Source organism: Bufo bufo, chromosome 2, assembly GCF_905171765.1.
Source record: "Bufo bufo chromosome 2, aBufBuf1.1, whole genome shotgun sequence".
Lineage (NCBI taxonomy): Eukaryota > Metazoa > Chordata > Amphibia > Anura > Bufonidae > Bufo > Bufo bufo.
Window position 1 is genome coordinate 242,700,794 of NC_053390.1, and position 17,083 is coordinate 242,717,876.

General features: G+C 45.2%; 1 protein-coding gene across 1 annotated transcript in view; it reads left to right on the forward strand.

Moving 5' to 3' along the window:
* LOC120990767 overlaps positions 1-17,083 on the forward strand; it is an 87,263-nt gene that overhangs the window by 33,178 nt on the left and 37,002 nt on the right. The gene's annotated exons all lie outside the window — the stretch shown is intronic.

Sequence of the window (17,083 nt, forward strand, 5' to 3'; positions counted from 1 at the left end):
TTTATTCAGAAATGCACATGAGGCTCACACATCTGGTTTGCTTCGATCTTGTGGACAGAAAAGAGTAATACAGTACATGTATAGAGAGAAATAAAAACTATCTCTCACAATACGTATCTATGCTGCAAATTCTTCAAATAACAAAGGGCCTGAATAATTGCAATAAAATGTTACACAGTGCCACAAAAGGTCAGTTACTCAAAAAAAGAGTTAATTAAAGGGGTATTCCTGTAAAGTAATTACATTTTTGAAAAACTGCATTAAGACTGCAAGCTGTGACCCAACCAGAACCCATACCTATACATATAACCAGAGTTTCAATTTACCTTGCAATCCATTTGTCTAGCTCCTGTGTGAGCCTGAAACACACTGAGAGTATCATGGTGCCTGATCTTCCCTCACAAAACTACAATCCCTAGCTTTCCTGCTGTGAGTGTTGATGTTTATTGATTGACTGCCTGATATACAGTCCAGTCACGCCCCCTCTACTCAGTGATCACCAGCACACTAACACATCCTTTGTTTCACAAGGAATTTAGCTAGAGTATTGATAGCAAGACACTGAGCATGCTCGACCTAAGAAAGGCTCAGAATTACAGGTCGATACCATGGTAATTTGTGAGGAAACCCAGTGGGTAGCAGAAGAAGAAAACTACTTTTATAACTACTGAACGGTAAATATGTGAAATTTACATTATATTCGGTAATTATTGATGATGAATTAGTCTAAAACATAAGTTATATTTATGGTAACCAGAGTACACCTTTAATAGATTTAGCAAACTAAGCAACTCTTTACTTGCATCCCCATGCCGTATTCAAGAAACCAAATCTGGTTATATAGACACTTAACTGAGAATGTAATAGGCAGTTAAAGTACAGTACAATAGTAACAATTTTCAGGTTTGTCCAAATGACACAAATTGTAATGAACTAAATAAGTACAGGGTTGTACAGTGCCTTGCAAAAGTATTCACCCCCCTTGACTTTTTTCGTATTTTGTTCCATTAAAGCCTTAAGTTCAATTTTTTGTTAATCTAAATTTTATGTGATGGATCAGAACACAATAGTCTAAGTTGGTGAAGTGAAATGAGATAAATATATAAATAAAACTATTGTTTAGGGATGAGCGAACCCGAACTGTACCGAATTTTGGGGTGTCCGTGACACGGACCCGAACCCGAACATTTTCGTAAAAGTCCGGGTTCGGGTTCGGTGTTCAGCGCTTTCTTGGCGCTTTTTGAAAGGCTGCAAAGCAGCCAATCAACAAGCATCATACTACTTGCCCCAAGAGGCCATCACAGCCATGCCTACTATTGGCATGGCTGTGATTGGCCAGTGCAGCATGTGACCCAGCCTCTATATAAGCTTGGGTCACGTAGCGCTGCACGTCACTCTGCTGATACAAGTGTAGGGAGAGGTTGCAGCTGCGACGTTAGGGCGAGATTAGGCAGTGATTAACTCCTCCAAAAGACTTCATTCAGTGATCGATCTACAGCTGTGGATCATTGAACTGCTGCTATTCAATTGCTCACTGTTTTTAGGCTGCCCAGAGCGTTTTTCAGTCACTTTTTTCTGGGGTGATCGGCGGCCATTTTGTGGCTTGTGGTGCGCCAGCACAAGCTGCCACCAAGTACATTTAACCATCAATAGTGTGGTTATTTTTTGCTATATCCTACATCAGGGTCAAGCTGTCATCAAGTGCATTTAACCATCAATAGTGTGGTTATTTTTTGGCCATATACTACATCAGGGGCAAGTTGAGCCTGTCACCAAGTGCATTTAACCATCAATAGTGTGGTTATTTTTTGACTATATCCTACATCAGGGTCAAGCTGTCATCAAGTGCATTTAACCATCAATAGTGTGGTTATTTTTTGGCCATATACTACATCAGGGGCAAGCTGAGCCTGTCACCAAGTTATTCTCAATAACTTCACACACACGCTACAGTGCAGATCCAAGTCTAATTCTGTGATTAAACGTATACCTGTCACCCAGCGCCTAAAAAATAGGCCTCACATTTATATTCATCCAAATCTGTCATTACTGCTTTAGCTGGTCAAGTTATTTAGTGTCCGTCAAAGCACAGTTTTTGTTCTGGGTTGAAATACAATTCCCAATTTTGCAATTCTCTAAATTAGTGGTTTCTGCTGTATCAGGCCTACTTTAAATCTATCCCTAAAAGGCTATATTAGATTCAAGGTGCTGATAGGGTAATTCTCAATAACTTCACACACACGCTACAGTGCAGATCCAAGTCTAATTCTGTGATTAAACGTATACCTGTCACCCAGCGCCTAAAAAATAGGCCTCACATTTATATTCATCCAAATCTGTCATTACTGCTTTAGCTGGTCAAGTTATTTAGTGTCCGTCAAAGCACAGTTTTTGTTCTGGGTTGAAATACAATTCCCAATTTTGCAATTCTCTAAATTAGTGGTTTCTGCTGTATCAGGCCTACTTTAAATCTATCCCTAAAAAGGTATATTAGATTCAAGATGCTCATAGGGTAATTCTCAATAACTTCACACACACGCTACAGTGCAGATCCAAGTCTAATTCTGTGATTAAACGTATACCTGTCACCCAGCGCCTAAAAAATAGGCCTCACATTTATATTTATCCAAATCTGTCATTACTGCTTTAGCTGGTCAAGTTATTTAGTGTCCGTCAAAGCACAGTTTTTGTTCTGGGTTGAAATACAATTCCCAATTTTGCAATTCTCTAAATTAGTGGTTTCTGCTGTATCAGGCCTACTTTAAATCTATTCCTAAAAGGGTATATTAGATTCAAGGTGCTGATAGGGTAATTCTCAATAACCTCACACACACGCTACTGTGCAGATCCAAGTCTAATTCTGTCCGTAAACGTATACCTGTCACCCAGCGCCTAAATAATAGGCCTCAAATTTATATTCAGCTAAATCTGTCCTTACTGGTGTGCCTGTATTAGTGTAATACGGTACCTAAATAGATATCCAGATAGTGTTAGGTGTCTGTAAAAAAAAGGCCTGAATTTGAATTCAATACATTGGCCCGAATAATATTTTTCTTATTGTGGTGAACGGTAACAATGAGGAAAACATCTAGTAAGGGACGCGGATGCGGACATGGTCGTGGTGGTGTTAGTGGACCCTCTGGTGCTGGGAGAGGACGTGGCCATTCTGCCACAGCCACACGTCCTAGTGTACCAACTACCTCAGGTCCCAGTAGCCGCCAGAATTTACAGGGATATTTGGTGGGGCCCAATGCCGTTCTAAGGATGGTAAGGCCTGAGCAGGTACAGGCATTAGTCAATTGGGTGGCCGACAGTGCATCCAGCACGTTCACATTATCTCCCACCAAGTCTTCTGCAGAAAGCGCACAGATGGCGCATGAAAACCAAGCCCATCAGTCTGTCACATCACCCCCATGCATATCAGGGAAACTGTCTAAGCCTCAAGTTATGCAGCAGTCTCTTATGCTGTTTGAAGACTCTGCTGGCAGGGTTTCCCAAGGGCATCCACCTAGCCCTTCCCCAGGGGTGGAAGAGATAGAATGCACTAATGCACAACCACTTATGTTTCCTGATGATGAGGACATGGGAATACCACCTCAGCACGTCTCTGATGATGACGAAACACAGGTGCCAACTGCTGCGTCTTTCTGCAGTGCGGTCAGGGATCAAGACTGGGTGGAAGACGATTCAGGGGACGATGAGGTCCTAGACCCCACATGGAATGAAGGTCGTGCCACTGAGTTTCACAGTTCGGAGGAAGAGGCAGTGGTGAGACCGAGCCAACAGCGTAGCAAAAGACAAAGAGGGAGCAGTGGGCAAAAGCAGAACACCCGCCGCCAAGAGACTCCGCCTGCTACTGACCGCCGCCATCTGGGACCGAGCACCCCAAAGGCAGCTTCAAGGAGTTCCCTGGCATGGCACTTCTTCAAACAATGTGCTGACGACAAGACCCGAGTGGTTTGCACGCTGTGCCATCAGAGCCTGAAGCGAGGCATTAACGTTCTGAACCTTAGCACAACCTGCATGACCAGGCACCTGCATGCAAAGCATAAACTGCAGTGGAGTAAACACCTTAAAAACAAGGAAGTCACTCAGGCTCCCCCTGCTACCTCTTCTGCTGCTGCCGCCTCGGCCTCTTCTGCTGCTGCCGCCGCCTCGGCCTCTTCCTCCGCCTCTGGAGGAACGTTGGCACCTGCCGCCCAGCAAACATGGGATGTACCACCAACACCACCACCTGCGTCACCAAGCATCCCAACCATGTCACACGGCAGCGTTCAGCTCTCCATCTCACAAACATTTGAGAGAAAGCGTAAATTCCCACCTAGCCACCCTCGATCCCTGGCCCTGAATGCCAGCATTTCTAAACTACTGGCCTATGAAATGCTGTAATTTAGGCTGGTGGACACAGACAGCTTCAAACAGCTCATGTCGCTTGCTGTCCCACAGTATGTTGTTCCCAGCCGGCACTACTTCTCCAAGAGAGCCGTGCCTTCCCTGCACAACCAAGTATCCGATAAAATCAAGTGTGCACTGCGCAACGCCATCTGTGGCAAGGTCCACCTAACCACAGATACGTGGACCAGTAAGCACGGCCAGGGGCGCTATATCTCCCTAACTGCACACTGGGTAAATGTAGTGGCGGCTGGGCCCCAGGCAGAGAGCTGTTTGGCGCACGTCCTTCCGCCGCCAAGGATCGCAGGGCAACATTCTTTGCCTCCTGTCTCCTCCTACTCAGCTTCCTCCTCCTCTTCTTCCACCTGCTCATCCAGTCAGCCACACACCTTCACCACCAACTTCAGCACAGCCCGGGGTAAACGTCAGCAGGCCGTTCGGAAAATCATATGTTTGGGGGACAGGCCCCACACCGCACAAGAGTTGTGGCGGGGTATAGAACAACAGACCGACGAGTGATTGCTGCCGGTGAGCCTCAAGCCCGGCCTGGTGGTGTGCGATAATGGGCAAAATCTCGTTGCAGCTCTGGGACTAGCCGATTTGACGCACATCCCTTGCCTGGGGCATGTGCTGAATTTTGTGGTGCAGAAGTTCATTCGCAACTACCCCGACATGTCAGAGCTGCTGCATAAAGTGCGGGCCGTCTGTTCGCGCTTCCGGCGTTCACATCCTGCCGCTGCTCGCCTGTCTGCGCTACAGCGTAAATTCGGCCTTCCCGCTCACCGCCTCATATGCGACGTGCCCACCAGGTGGAACTCCACCTTGCACATGCTGGACAGACTGTGCGAGCAGCAGCAGGCCATAGTGGAGTTTCAGCTGCACTACGCACGGGTCAGTCGCACTGCGGAACAGCACCACTTCACCACCAATGACTGGGCCTCCATGCGAGACCTGTGTGCCCTGTTGCGCTGTTTTGAGTACTCCACCAACATGGCCAGTGGCGATGACGCCGTTATCAGCGTTACAATACCACTTCTATGTCTCCTTGAGAAAACACTTAGGGCGATGATGGAAGAAGAGGTGGCCCAGGAGGAGGAGGAGGAAGAGGGGTCATTTTTAGTACTTTCAGGCCAGTCTCTTCGAAGTGACTCAGAGGGAGGTTTTTTGCAACAGCAGAGGCCAGGTACAAATGTGGCCAGACATGGCCCACTACTGGAGGACGAGGAGGACGAGGATGAGGAGGAGGTGGAGGAGGATGAGGATGAAGCATGTTCACAGCGGGGTGGCACCCAACGCAGCTCGGGCCCATCACTGGTGCGTGGCTGGGGGGAAACGCAGGACGATGACGATACGCCTCCCACAGAGGACAGCTTGTCCTTACCTCTGGGCAGCCTGGCACACATGAGCGACTACATGCTGCAGTGCCTGCCCAACGACAGCAGAGTTGCCCACATTTTAACGTGTGCGGACTACTGGGTTGCCACCCTGCTGGATCCACGGTACAAAGACAATGTGCCCACCTTACTTCCTGCACTGGAGCGTGATAGGAAGATGCGCGAGTGCAAGCGCACGTTGGTAGACGCGCTACTGAGAGCATTCCCAAATGTCACAGGGGAACAAGTGGAAGCCCAAGGCGAAGGCAGAGGAGGAGCAAGAGGTCGCCAACGCAGCTGTGTCACGGCCAGCTCCTCTGAGGGCAGGAAAAGCTTTGTCACCACGCCACAGCTAACTGCACCACCACCTGATACGGAACGTGTTAGCAGGGGGCAACATTTCACTAACATGGTGGAACAGTACCTGTGCACACCCCTCCACGTACTGACTGATGGTTCGGCCCCATTCAACTTCTGGGTCTTCAAATTGTCCACGTGGCCAGAGCTAGCCTTTTATGCCTTGGAGGTGCTGGCCTGCCCGGCGGCCAGCGTTTTGTCTGAACGTGTATTCAGCACGGCAGGCGGCGTCATTACAGACAAACGCAGCCGCCTGTCTACAGCCAATGTGGACAAGCTGACGTTCATAAAAATGAACCAGGCATGGATCCCACAGGACCTGTCCATCCCTTGTGCAGATTAGACATTAACTACCTCCCCTTAACCATATATTATTGTACTCCAGGGCACTTCCTCATTCAATCCTATTTTTATTTTCATTTTACCATTATATTGCGGGGCAACCCAAAGTTGAATGAACCTCTCCTCTGTCTGGGTGCCGGGGCCTAAAAATATCTGACAGTGGCCTGTTCCAGTGGTGGGTGACATGAAGCCTGATTCTCTGCTATGACATGAAGACTGATTCTCTGCTGACATGAAGCCAGATTCTCTGCTATGGGACCTCTCTCCTCTGCCTGGGTGCCTGGGCCTAAAAATATCTGACAATGGCCTGTTCCAGAGGTGGGTGACATGAAGCCTGATTCTCTGCTATGACATGAAGACTGATTCTCTGCTGACATGAAGCCTGAATCTCTGTTATGGGACCTCTCTCCTCTGTCTGGGTGCCGGGGCCTAAAAATATCTGACAGTGGCCTGTTCCAGTGGTGGGTGACATGAAGCCTGATTCTCTGCTATGACATGAAGACTGATTCTCTGCTGACATGAAGCCTGAATCTCTGTTATGGGACCTCTCTCCTCTGTCTGGGTGCCGGGGCCTAAAAATATCTGACAGTGGCCTGTTCCAGTGGTGGGTGACATGAAGCCTGATTCTCTGCTATGACATGAAGACTGATTCTCTGCTGAGTCGCTGACATGAAGCCAGATTCTATGTTATGGGACCTCTCTCCTCTGTCTGGGTGCCGGGGCCTAAATTATATGACAATGGACTGTTCCAATGTTGGGTGACGTGAAGCATGATTCTCTGCTATGACATGAATACTGATTCTCTGCTGACATGAAGCCAGATTCTATGTTATGGGACCTCTCTCCTCTGTCTGGGTGCCGGGGCCTAAAAATATCTGACAGTGGCCTGTTCCAGTGGTGGGTGACATGAAGCCTGATTCTCTGCTATGACATGAAGACTGATTCTCTGCTGAGTCGCTGACATGAAGCCAGATTCTCTGCTATGGGACCTCTCTCCTCTGTCTGGGTGCCGGGGCCTAAATATCTGACAATGGACTGTTCCAGTTTTGGGTGACGTGAAGCCTGATTCTCTGCTATGACATGAAGACTGATTCTCTGCTGACATGAAGCCTGATTCTCTGCTATGGGACCTCTCTCCAATTGATATTGGTTAATTTTTATTTATTTTATTTTTATTTTAATTCATTTCCCTATCCACATTTGTTTGCAGGGGATTTAACTACATTTTGCTGCCTTTTGCAGCCCTCTAGCCCTTTCCTGGGCTGTTTTACAGCCTTTTTAGTGCCGAAAAGTTCGGGTCCCCATTGACTTCAATGGGGTTCGGGTTCGGGACGAAGTTCGGGTCGGGTTCGGATCCCGAACCCGAACATTTCCGGGAAGTTCGGCCGAACTTCTCGAACCCGAACATCCAGGTGTTCGCTCAACTCTACTATTGTTTAGAAATAGAAAACAGAAAATTAGCATGTGCGTATTGTGACAATGTGAACATTGAGGTGTTGTTTCCCCAGGTTCCAGTCCGGGACTTAGGGCATCCTCATGTTCAGGGATCCTATTTAATCCTGCTACTGGATCCTGGGTGTGTCTCACTCTTTAGAGTGTGCAGACAGAGGCCTGGTGAGGCTCTGTCAGTGTGGTCTCAGCTAGGCAAGGCTGAGGGGCCATGAGGTTATGCAATAGCCTGGACTTTGAGGGACTCAGTGACACCTGGGAACAAGCATTGAAAGGTCAGAGTCAGGAGGACTGCTAGACCACAACCCCCTCCAAAGGTACTGCATTTGTTGCAGCCTGAGGGCTGGTGGACTGTATGTCTGAGGTAAGCCGCACCTGGTTCCATGTGGGAACGCTATCGTATAGCCGAGTTAGGGATACGATGTTTATTATGTTTAGGTAGAGCCCAGATGAGCAGGCTTTTGTTTTATGCCATGTTGTGTATGAAGAGTGTAAAATAAATTGCACTGTTTGGACCTGAAACCCAGTGGTTATGAAGATCATTGTGAGAATGACCCCCGAATAAGAGGCGATCCCTTACAGTATGTATTCACCACCTTTGTTAGGAAGCCTATAAAAAGCACTGGTGCAACCAATTACCTTCAGTAGTCACATAATTAGTGTCATGATGTCCACCTGTGTGCAATCTAAGTGTCACATGGTCTGTCATTACATATACACACCTTTTTTGAAAGGTCCCAAAGGCTGCAACACCTAAGCAAGAGGCATCACTAACCAAACACTGCCATGAAGACCAAGGAACTCTCCAAACAAGAAAGGGACAATGTTGTTGAGAAGTATAAGTCATGGTTAGGTTATAAAAAAATATCCAAATCTTTGATGATCCCCAGGAGCACCATCAAATCTATAATAACCAAATGGAAAGAACATGGCACAACAGCAAACCTGCCAAGAGACGGCCGACCACCAAAACTCACTGACCGAGGTAAGGAGGGCATTAATCAGAGAGGCAGCACAGAGACCTAAGGTAACCCTGGAGGAGCTGCAGAGTTCCACAGCAGAGACTGGAGTATCTGTACATAGGACGAAGATAAGCCGTACGCTCCATAGAGTTGGGTTTTATGGCAGAGTGGCCAGAAGAAAGCCATTACTTTCAGCTAAAAACAAAAAGGCATGCAAAAAGGCATGTGGGAGACTCCCAAAATGTATGGAGGAAGGTGCTCTGTTCATCAAAGAAAACGCTATGTCTGGCGCAAACCCAACACAACACATCACCCAAAGAACACCATCCCCACAGTGAAACATGGTGGTGGCAGCATCATGCTGTGGGGATGTTTTTTAGCAGCCGGGACTGGGAAACTGGTCAGAGTTGAGGGAAAGAGGGATGGTGCTAAATACAGGGATATTCTTGAGCAAAACCTTTACCACTCTGTGTGTGATTTGAGGCTAGGACGGAGGTTCACCTTCCAACAGGACAATGACCCCAAACATACTGCTAAAGCAACACTTGAGTGGTTTAAGGGGAAACATATAAATGTGTTGGAATGGCCTAGTCAAAGCCCATATCTCAATCCAATAGAAAATCTGTGGTCAGACTTAAAGACTGCTGTTCACAAGCGCAAACCATCCAACTTGAAGGAGCTGGAGCAGTTTTGCAAGGAGGAATGGGCAAAAATCCCAGTGGTAAGATGTGGCAAGCTCATAGAGCTGTGATTGCCGCAAAAGGTGGCTCTACAGAGTATTGACTTTAGGGGGGTGAATAGTTACGCACATTGACCTTTTCTGTTATTTTGTCCTATTTGTTGTTTGCTTCACAATAAAAAAATAAAAAAACATCTTCGAAGTTGTGGGTATGTTCTGTAAATTAAATCATGCAAATCCTCAAACAATCCATGTTAATTCCTGGTTGTGAGGCACCAAAAAAAAGTCAAGGGGGGTGAATACTTTTGCAAGGCACTTGTAAATTTCCTAGGAAAGTCCTTTGAAGACAAGAAAATGCAATCAAATGACACTACCCTATAGCTCCTGCCCATGAGTGGGGTAAACCTGCACCAGATCTTCCTCTCCACAGATGTCACTACACTTACAGATTAGGCTAGGTACATACCTACGTCAGAGGTTCTGCTAGGAGCCTCCATCGGTCATTCAAGCAAAAAAAGGACAGAATACCAGAGTTTATGCATCTTGTCGGTACTCATGACGGAATCTTAGTGGACCCCCTTATAGTGAATGCGATTGGCTGGCCAGGAACAGAATACCAAAATTTAAACAGGTGATGTGAACTTCCTTAAAGAATTAACCAAGGGTTAGAGACAGGTCTCCTCTCTCCAATAAAGGATTGTGACTTTGTAAGTTAGGAGGCAATGCTAGTAGCTATGCTATAATTAAGTTGTAGTAAGGGGCATAGCTTTAAGACAAAAGTGGCAATCACAACAGAACCATGGTGCCTGAGAGTCACAAATTCCCCTCTGCCACGCAAGAATAAACCAGCATAAACCAGCATACCAGGCCCAACAGCTATATAGTCTCTGGAGCTATACCTCAAATACCTGCCTACCTTGTTCTCACTTCCCTCACAAAAAAACATTAAAAGCTTTCCGAGGGTTGGCTATACTGGTAGCACTTCCATGTTGATTTGTTCATGTAGACAGTTTAGCAGTGAAATGAATGGAAGTCAATTGACAGATAAATCAATTATTACAGTCTCTAAAGCCTATCCAAACACTTTTGGCTGAAAAGAAAATACTCCGGAAAGCATGGACTGGAGTTGGAAACAAAAGCTCTGTAGCAATAAACTGAAAACAAAAGTAGAAGAGTCCAGCTTCTCCAAAAGTGAAATTCTTTATTCAAAGATAAAATCCATAATCCAAAAACAGCATCTATGCGTTTTGGACCTCTCTAGTCGGGTCCTTAGTCATGAATATGGACCCGACCAGAGAGGTCTGAAACGCTTCTCTAAAACCTGTATTACACTGACAGATTTTTTAACAAGATGATCAGTAACGAGCTATCGTGGTAAAGCTCATTAGTGATCATCTGGCAGTCTAATACTGCTGCCGATTACATGATGCTGAAAGATCACAATTTGCTGGTGGCAGATCATGCTATCTAATCACAATCTGCTGCTGGCAAATTACCAGACAGCATAGGGACGAGCGATGGCATAGGGATCGTTGCCCCCATGTTGTGGAGGAGATTGCTGCATGTAATAATAGCGGCCTACACCGCTAGGGAGCAGGCGATTGCTGGGAAATAACACTTCCCTCCTGACAATCGCCTTCAGAATCAGGCTATGCAATATAGCCTTTTGAAGGGACTGAGTACAGTCTCCTCTCCATGAGATCAGGGAGTGACAGGAAAACTGCATACAGAGTATTATCTGTGTGTACTGTGTTGTTATCCTGTACTATTCAGACCTTCACCAGTAGATTAGAGCTGTAATTAATGTGTCCACCATTTAATAATAATGAAATGATTCTGCTCACCCATACCAATCTACACAGCAAAGCCAACACATGAGCTACAAAAAATACTAAAAATACCAGCTCTCTATTCAGGATCATTGTCAAATGTACTATACTATATGTTTGAATCACATGATGACTCTCAAACTATTGCTTCTGAAGTCTGATAAAATTAAATGGCATGTCCATAATAAAATGTCTTTAACATTTGCTGGAGCTTTCTTATTATCATGCAGCTAAAGATGATTGAATTTCCTCTTAGATAATGAAGGTTAAATGTATATCAGAGTAAAGATTGAAATATCTGGTGCTCTGTGATCCCGGGTGATCAGCTCTCACTAGCACTTAGTCCAGTAACATTATTCCCTCACCACCTATATGGATCCTGGCGTTATTGGCCACCGGAGGATTTAACATAACCATGTTCTCATCATCTTCTGACATTTTAAAGGCAACTTGAGACTTGTGATATCCTCACTGATCTCATTAGGAGTGTGCTACAGTTATTTCTAGACCTTCACAGCTTCCCCTGACCAGGTTAATCTAAAATCCCATATCACTCTGACAGATTCAGTTGCACAGGGACTATTTAATTCCACTATTTTAGAAATAGCCCTGAAATTGTTAACGTTACCTTTTTTAAAATATATATTCTCTCTTTAACAAAACGTTCATGTAAAGCTAAGTCAACCTTGTGTACAGCAATATGCTCAGCAGGACCATTTAAAACAGTCCCCCCAATCTTTGCTTCATTCAACTCTTTGAGCCTGCTGGCCATAGCTAAATGCTGTACTGGGATATGTCCAGCAGTCTTACAGAGTTGAATGAAACAGCAGAAGACATCTGTGATCATCACTCCATTCAAATGGGGAACACAGGACCTCCATTTTTGTGACTGGTTTGGGTCCCACCAATAAGACATTTATCCCCTAGCTGTAGATATTGTACAAGTATTCTTTATGGAATAACCCCTTTAAATACAAAATACCTCTATGGAACAAATCAGGTATGGCAGATTCAATTGGCTACTTGCATTCCTAAAAGCTATATAGCTACAAGGGAAACCTAAATTTCGCTTCTGGTCAGGGCTTACCAACTTTTTTTAAATATAATATTAAACCTTTTATTCTCCTAAAAACCTTGCTAAAGCAAAGTTCTCTCTCCATTGAAGAGGTATTCTGATTTCAGAATATTGATGGTTATCTTCATGATAGGCCATCAGTATGGACTGGTGGTGGTCTGACTTACGCAACCAATCTTATCAGCTGTTTAAAGGTGATACGGCACTCATGCGAGTGCTATAGCCTTTTCAGTATTTATATGCACGCCATCTACATACTGTAGAAATGTAGATGCATGAAGGCAAACCATGAAGAAGATACAGAGCTCCCACAAGCACCACAGCTCCTTCAAGCTGATCAGAGGAGATGCTGGGAGTTATACCCCCTACCAATCTGATATAGATGGCCTATCCTGAACACCGGCCATCAATATTCCGAAGTTTGAATATCCCTTTAACCACAGCTGGAGTTTGTGGAAGCTTAAACTGCTATTGCTTTCACACGTTCAGAGAAGACAGTAAAAAGGTAATAATTGGGCACCGCATGAGATAATGAATAATTAATTTATTAAAAATAAAATAAAAACAGTTATGGAGATAAAAACATTGCGTTTCAGCACTCGACTGTCCGCTGCTGAAATGTGTTGTTTTTATCCCTATAATTGTTTTTATTTTATTTTTAATAAATTTATTATTCAGTATCCTGTGCAGTGTCCCATTATTTTCTTTTTACTGTCTTCTCCAAATGGTTATTGCAGCTCCTTTGGATTGCCCGGCGGGAGGTCACAGCAGCTTCGAACATTCCTCATCTTGAGGACTACATGTGGTGTCTCTGTTTTGTGCCCAGCTTTGCACAACATATAGTAAGGAACAGTCTGGAGAATCACAGGATGCACATCATCTAAGGGGGCAGCGGTCCCACCTATTTCTTTTGACTGTGTTCACACATAAGGGATAGTGTAGGGTTTGAAATAGCAATATTTTAGTTTTTATACTTGTTATACACCCAAAAGTCATTTTAAGGACTATTGTGTGTGGCAGCAATATATATTTTTAGTGCATCCTGCCCTAAATTGCTGAAACTTGTTAGAGACCCAAAAGTCCTTTTAAGGACTATAGTTGTATATGACAGCAATATATTTTTTTTGCGCAAAATGCGCTAAATAGCTTGCAATTGTTTAGCGACATTATCTGTTACATCTTCTGTGTAATGTGTGCGCAGCCTAAAAATATCTGTGACATCCAGTGTACTTTTTCCATAGACGGTGTCTGCTGCGGACAGTTACATTACCTGCATACATCTCCTGTATAACGTTTGCGTATCCGAAATATCAGTGACATTCAGTCTAATTTTTTTTGCTGCTGGTGGCAGCGACATTACCTGCGCTACATCTCCAGCATAACAATAGTGCATCCGAAATATCAGTGACATTCAGTGTAATTTTTTGGGCCGCTGGTGACAGTGACATTATCTCCGTTACATCTCCCGTGTAACGTGCGCGCAGCCTAAAAATATCTGTGACATCCAGTGTACTTTTCCTGTAGACAATGTCCGCTGCAGACAGGTACATTACCTGCGCTACATCTCCTGTATAATGTTTGCATATACGAAATATCAGTTACATTCAGTCTAATTTTTTTGCTGCTGGTGGCAGAAACATTACCTGCGCTACATCTCCTGTATAACATTTGTCCATCCTAAATATCAGTGACATTAATTCAGTGTAATTTTTTATTAGCTGCTTGTGACAGTGACATTAATTGCACTATACCTCCTGTATAACGTTTGTGCATCCTAAATATCAGTGACATTCATTCAGTGTAATTTTTTATTAGGCGGTGTTGACAGCGACATTACTTGCGCTATACCTCCTGTATAACGTTTGTGCATTCTAAATATCAGTCACATTCATTCAGTGTAATTTTTTATTAGGCGATGGAGCAGCGATGGCCGTGCTGCTGATGGCGCATGCAGAGACCGTGCCCCTCGGCACGGTGAAACTGTGCCTACTGCCAGAGCACAAGAAACACACTCATCCACGATACCTAGCTTCATGTCCCAGTTTGCAGGGCGGTGCAGGAAACCACTCTCGAAGTCAGACCAGTGCGATCAGGTGGTCGGTTGGATTGCAGCAGATAATGCTTCCAGTCGGTTAAGCACCACCCTGTCTTCCACAAAGTCCAGTCTCAGTAGCCAAGAGTATGGTCAACACAATCCTCACCCTGATACTCCTTCCACCCACCATGGAGAGTCTTGGAAAACAAGTGATTCCACACTCGGATATTCCGAGAAGCTGTTTTCATCGCCATTCCTTCATTTGGGCCTTTCGCCAAGCCCGTTCGAAGACGGACATGAGGAGATTTGGTGCCCTGATTCCCAAACTCTGGAGCATCCATAGTCAGAAGATGACGGTGGGGAGCGGAAATTAGTGTTATACGAGGTAGATGATGATGAGACACAGTTGCCAATAAGTCAACGGCAATTAGTGTCTCAAGAGGTTCATGATGAGGATGAGACACAATTGTCAATAACTGAGGTTGTTAGGTCAACAAGTCAGCAGGATGACCAGAGTGAGGAAGTGGAAGAGGAGGTGGTGGACAATGAAGTCACTGACCCAACCTGGGAAGGTGGCAAGCCAAACGATGACAGCAGTACAGAGTGGGAAGGGATCCGCAGCACCGCCAAAGGCTGGAACAGGTAGTGGGGTGTCAAAAGGGAGAAGGCCATGTTATAACGGAAAGCAATAACAGAAAACATAACGCTGATGTGAACCCACCCTTATTTAGGTATTATATGGAGGTGATATTTAGGCACTATATGACATTATTAACTAGGCATATTGAAAAAAATAGGTGACTGAGACTAGCTCTTTGAAGTGGGTGATTGAGTGAATGTGTCACTGAGAGATGGTTAGTGGTGATCACTAGTGTTGATCGAGCACTAAAGTGCTCGGGTGTTCGGGAGCTCGGGTCAATCGGAGAACCCGAGTATTAAACCAGACACCCCTTGCTCTGAAGAGGGGAGGGTGTCTGGTTCATAGGAAAAGGTCAGAAATTGATGAAAACACTACCGAAATGGTTTGGGAATAGCATGGGCAGAATGTCTGGATCCATGTTGGACTCCCAGGTCGCTGCTGGGAACGATGTTGTCCGAGTAGTACGCCACTTTTACAGACTGACAATAATACGCACAAAACCGAAGATAAAATCGATTTCAGAGGAAAAATTGTTAGGAAACATTCTTTCCTGTATATTTACTTGTATGTAAAGTACAAGTGCTGCCAAAAATTACAAGGAAGAGGCACGCCGATACAACCTGTATAATACATAAAGGAGGGCCTCATTCACATTGTGGTACAATTGTTCAGGTAGTGGGACTCCTACTCATAAAGCCTATGAAAGGTCTTCCAAAAATTACAAGGAACCGGCATTCCAATACACCCTTTATTACACATAAAGGAGGGCATCATACACCCTTGAAAAATTATGATTGATGGCCTGCTGGTGACCCTCCAAAAATTAGGAGCAAGGGCCTGCTGGTGACCCTCTAAAATATTACGAGCGAGGGCCTGCTGCTGAGCTGACCATCTAAAACATTAGGAGTGAGGGTCTGCTGCAGAGCTGACTCTCTAAAACATTAGGGGCGAGTACGTGCTGCTGATATGAGTATCGAAAAAATTATGGGCGAGTGCCTGCTGCTTAGCTAACCATTGAAAAAATTATGGGCGAGGGCCTTCTGGTGGGCTGACCCTGTAAAACATTATGGTTAAGGGCCTGCTGGTGAGCTTACCCTCCAAAACATTATATGCGAGGGCCTGCAGGTGAGCTGACCCTCTAAAAGATTGTAGGTGAGGGCCTGCTGGTGAGCTGACACTGTAAAACATTATATGCGAGGGCCTGCAGGTGAGCTGACCCTCTAAAAGATTGTAGGTGAGGGCCTGCTGGTGAGCTGACCATATAAAACATTATATACGAGGGCCTGCAGGTGAGCTGACCCTCTAAAAGATTGTAGGTGAGAGCCTGTTGGTGAGCTGACCCTATAAAACATTATATGCGAGGGCCTGCAGGTGAGCTGACCCTCTAAAAGATTGTAGGTGAGGGCCTGCTGGTGAGCTGACCCTCTAAAACATTATATGCGAGGGCCTGCAGGTGAGCTAACCCTCTAAAAGATTGTAGGTGAGGGCCTGCTGATGAGCTGACCCTCTAAAACATTACATGTGAGGTCCTGCAGGTGAGCTGACCCTCTAAAAGATTGTAGGTGAGGGCCTACTGCTGAGCTGACCCTCTAAGACATTACATGCGAGAGCCTGCAGGTGAGCTGGCCCTCTAAAAGATTGTAGGTGAGCTTCTGCTGGTGAGCTGACCCTCTAAAACATTATATGCGAGGGCCTGCAGGTGGGCTGACCCTCTACAACATTTGGAGCGAGGGCAGTCTAATAAGTATGTTGATATGATGGAAGAGGAGGAGGAGGTCAAGAAAAGGAAGATTGAACCATATACCCTTTTTTGTGGTGGACTGGGTGCATGGGAATAGAGTGAATTCAGTACATTATAAAAAACACATTTAAAGTGCCTTTATGTTCAGCCACTTTCCTCTGGTGAAGTAGAGAAGTCAGGGGAAATCCAGGCCTTGTTCATTTTTATAA